We start from the raw sequence: 4,933 nt of genomic DNA on the forward strand, positions 1-4,933 counted from the left end.
CAGAACTCCACTCCCCTCTCAGCCTGTGTGACGCCCCCCTCCCCGGCCTCCACCCCTAGCCCAGCCCCAGTCAGGCACTCCCCTCACACTCACAGCTCCTCCTCAGACAAGGACACACACACACACACACACACACATATGTCATGGAAGCACAGAGGCTGGGACAGGAGGAGACATGCAGGGGCACGCTGCCGGCCCACGGGACATATTCAGAAGGCAAGCTGGGTCAGGAACTCCACTCCTGGAGAAACCTCAGAAACCAGAACCAGGAGACACCTGCTGAGTGGGCATCCCAGGGGTATCCTCAGGGTACTCCCAGGAAACCAGAGCTTCATGCAATAAAGACCCACATGGGTGCAGAAACGGGACCCCAGCTTGTCTTGTGGACGCAACCCACGGGGGTGCCCAAAGACCCAGGCTGGGAACCCAGCCCTACCAGGAACCGTGTGACCTTGGAAGTGACTGGTCTGCCTGGACCTCAGTTTGTCCATCTGTAAGGTGGGAATAAGAATAGGATCCACTTACCAGACTAGAGGGAGGATGTCCTGGGTTAGTGCACATTCAGTTCTTTGCATATGGTGACTGTGGTGACAACAGCTGACAAGGCACCGTTTATTTTTTTACATTCATGTTTGTCTCTCTGTGCTCTTGCATTGGGGTCTCCCTCTGGTGAGGTTGTGTATCCTGCTCCTTGCAGATCCAGTGCTTGTGTGTTGGTTCTGCTATGTGTCCATTTTCATGCCCCTATGTGTTTTGCACGTGGGGGGTCTCTGTAAGCGTGGATGTCTATGCTGGGGGGTGGGGGGCGGTGGGAACTGGGCACCCATCTCTCTGCTCTTGGCCATTCTGTTTATGTGTTGGTATCACTACAGCTTGTCACAAAGTCCTGTCCTTTCAGCCTTCTGATGTCTCCTCTCCCACCTGCCCCTTCTCTGCTTCACAGAGTCCAGCCCCATCCTTTTCCACTGGCCTCCTGCCCTGGCCTCCTCCATTGCCTCCTTGCCTCCACTCTCACTCTCTCCAACCCATCTTCCATTTAGCCACCAGAGGGATGTTTCTGAAATGCACCTCTGTCTCTGTCCTTCCCCTGCTTGACCTTAGCTTTCCCCACTGTCCCCAGGGTGAGCTCCCAGCTCCCCAGTCTGACACTTTTCACCATTTCAGTGATGGCCTCAGCATCCATCCTGTCACCCAAGCCTGACCCTCAGGGTCCTCTTGGACATCCCCCACCTGGCAGTAAGTTACCTAGTCCCATGAAAGACTCAGCTTTACAAACCTTTCTCCCACCTGGCCCTGCTCTCCTCTTGATGGCCTCACCCTGGTCCAGCCTCATCTTCTCCCCCTGACCCCTGCTCTGACCTCCTCCCTGATCTCCCTGCCTCCACTCTCCCTCCCTCTAACCTGGCAACAAGAGAAATGTGTCTCAATTTCAAATCAAACCCTTTCCCGCCTTTGCCCCAAACCTTTCAAGATAAACCCCAAACTGCTTGCCTCATGTGCCCTCGTATCCGCTTGACCTTTCCTGCCCTGTTCCCAGGCTTCTTTGCCTTGTTCACAAGCCTGGGGCATCCTCCTGCAGCCCTTTATTCCTGACTCCAACACACCCCTCAGCCCCATTTCAACCATCTTCTCTCCATCTTCACCACATCACGGCTTGGCCCTTCCCAGTCTAATGTAGGCCCTGTGTTGTTCACTCCCAATACAAATATCTTTGGCAACACTGCACGGATTGTCAGGACATAGTAGTCCTCCCTTATCCACAGTTTCGTTTTCCACGGTTTCAGTTACCCGCTGTTAACCGTAGCCAGAAAATGTTAAACGAAAATGTTAAATAAATTATTATTCCAGAAATAATTCATAAGATTTAAATTGCGTGCCGTTCTGAGTAGAGTGATGAAATCTCTTGCTGTCCTGAGATGTGAATCATCCCTTTGTCTAGTGTATCCATACTGTATATGCTCCCCAGCCGTTAGTCACTTAATAGCCATCCGTTATCAGATTGGTTATCAGAGAGAGAGAGAGCAAGAGACCATATTCACATAACTTTTATTACAATATATTGTTGTAATTGTTCTATTTTATTATTACTTATTATTAATCTCTTACTGTGCCTAATTTTAAAATTAAACTTTATCATAGGTAAATATGTCTAGGAAAAAGCATTGTATATATAAGGTTCAGTACTATGGACAGTTTCACGCATCTACTGGGGATCTTGGAATGTATCCACTGTGAGTAAGGGGGGAATGTTGTATATTTATTGATGTGACTATGAGTCTCATATCTGTATCCTCTCCCTGGTCTGTGGGCTCTGGAAAGGGAGGAACTGAATCTATCTTGGTCACCACTGCATTCCCACCACCCGGTAAACAGCCTGCCATAAAGGGGCCAAATTATTATTGTAGCATTTTGGGGGTGAAAATATGTGTAAAGGTCTGCCCACTTGTTTGAATAAATTAGGGAGGCACCCTGTGCATTTAGGGCTCAGCAGACCCGGCTGTCATGGTCAATTTGAATCTGTGTTCAGTAGCTCAAGAGCTATTTACTGAGCACCTGCTAAGTACGAGGTCTGACAATTAAGTTTGCGAACTTGCCACCGTGCTCTTACATGGGCAGCACTGTACAAACAGCCCAGTAAGGTTTCATAACCTTGGTATATCAGTGTCTCACAGCTGTGTTCATATCGACATGTGGCGGTGCCTTGCTGAGTGGTGTTCATTATTGTTGTGTGTTTTTGTGTGCTGTCATGAGAATGTCTGAACTTGAATTAGAGCAGTGAACAAACATTAAATTTCTTGTTAAACTTGGCAAGAGTGGAAGTGAAATCAGAGACATGTTAGTCCAAGTTTATGGGGGTAATGCTGTGAAGAAAATACCACTGTACAAATGGATTAAATGTTTTTTGAGGAAAGAGAACGCCTCACGATGAAGAGAGATCAGAGTGGCCAGCAATGAACAGAACGGACGAAAACATTGCAAAAATTTGTCGAATTGTGCATCAAAATTGTCGGCTGACTGTGAGAAGCATAACAGACCAAGTAAACATCGATAGAGAAACAGTTAGGAAAATCTTAACTGAAAATCTTGGCAGAGAAAGGTGTGTGCAAAAATGGCCCCGAAGGAGCTAACTGATGAACAAAAGCAAAGGAGAGTTGAAGTTTGCCAAGACCTTTTGGAGAGGCAGAACGATGTTTTGGGCTGGGTTATCACTGGTGATGAAACATGGGTGTACTAATACGACCCTGAAACAAAGCATCAAAATGCACAACGGAAGTCAGTCAGTTCTCCACAAACAAAAAAGTTCCGTCAGTCCAAATCAAGAGTCAAAACAATGTTGCTAATGTTTTTTGATATCAGAGGGATTATTCATTATGAATTTGTACCAACTAGACAAACAGTTAACCAAGTTTACTGTTTGGAAGTGCTAAAAAAGCTGTGTGAAAAAGTTAGATGAAAACGACCTGAACTTTATGCCAATAATTCATGGCTCTTGCTATCACAACAATGCACCAGCTCACATGGCACTGTCTGTGAGGGAGTTTTTAGCCAGTAAACAAATAACTATATTGGAACACCCTCCCTACTACCTGACCTTGCCCCCAATGACTTCTTTCTTTACCTAAAAATAAAGGAAATATTGAAAGGAAGACATTTTGATGACATTCAGGACATCAAGGGTAATACAACACAGCTGTGATGGCCATTCCAGAAAAAGAGTTCCAAAATGGCTTTGAAGGGTGGACTAGGCACTGGCATCAGTTCAGCTTCCCAAGGGGAGTACTTCGAAAGTGACCATTGTGATATTCAGCAATGAGGGATGTAGCACTTTTTCTAGGATGAGTTTGCAAACTTAATTGTCATACCTCGTATTTGCAATTTACTGTCAAATGCATTTAAAAAAATAAGGTGGATAGAAATGTTCCCTGTGTCATGGGCTAGGGATTCCACAATGAGCAGGACAAAGCTCTGCTCTCACGGAGCTCCTATTCCTAGGGGAAGAGTGACAACAACCAGATAAGCATTTATCAGAATGCAACATGGGCAGCGAAGAAAAACAAAGTAGGGGAGAGAATAGCAAAGGGTAGGAGCATCATTTTAGAGAGGCTGGCCAGGGAAGGCCTCTCTGAGGTTATGATGAAGATCTGAAGTAAATTAGCAAGTGAGTCATGTAGGGAAGGGCATTCCAGGCAGAGAGAACAGACAGTGCAAAGGCCTGGAAGTGGGCTGTGCAGAAATTCAAGGAGAATACCCATGTGGCTGAAAAGAATGGGTGTCAGGGAGGAGATGAGGTCAGGGAGGGCTTTGGCCTGGAGAGAACTTTGGCTATTTTAATTATGACATAACCCACTGCCTTTATTGAGATATAATCAACAAATAAAATTGAACAAACTTAAGGTGTACAACATGATGATTTAATACACACACGCAAATGCGCGCACACACACACACTCGTATTTTCATGTTAACAGTTTTTAATGAAAGCTATATATAAGATTACTTTATTTCTGCATCTTCTCAATTGTTTCTTCCTTATATTTGTCCTTTTCCTTTCCTGCTTGGCGAGATTTGGCTTTCCATTTAAGGATCTTTTTACTGTCTTCATCTAGCTTTGGTCTAGTGATAACTACCTTGCTGGGGTGAATGCCCACATGAACAGTTGTGCCATTAGCCTTCTTCTGCTGCATTTGTTCAATGTAGATGATGTATTTCTTCCCATAACCCTGGACCACTTTGTCAATTTGCTGCCCTTTGTGACATCCTTATATGATTTGAACTTCATCATCCTTTTGAATGGACACAGATTGAATATTGTACTTCTGTCTCAGCTCTTTGGAAAAAGAATACATAATCTTCCTGTGAATGTGGAAAGGTGCACTGAAATACCTATTACCCTTTTGCTTCGGTCAGAAGTCACAAAAGTGTTGAACTTCAT

The 4,933-nt window shown here is 45.3% G+C and overlaps 1 pseudogene; it reads right to left on the reverse strand.

Moving 5' to 3' along the window:
- Positions 1-4,499: 4,499 nt before the first annotated feature.
- Positions 4,500-4,933, reverse strand: LOC109376588 (60S ribosomal protein L26-like; annotated as a pseudogene).

The sequence above is a fragment of the Hipposideros armiger genome, unplaced genomic scaffold, assembly GCF_001890085.2.
Source record: "Hipposideros armiger isolate ML-2016 unplaced genomic scaffold, ASM189008v1 scaffold_1155, whole genome shotgun sequence".
Taxonomy (NCBI): Eukaryota; Metazoa; Chordata; class Mammalia; order Chiroptera; family Hipposideridae; genus Hipposideros; species Hipposideros armiger.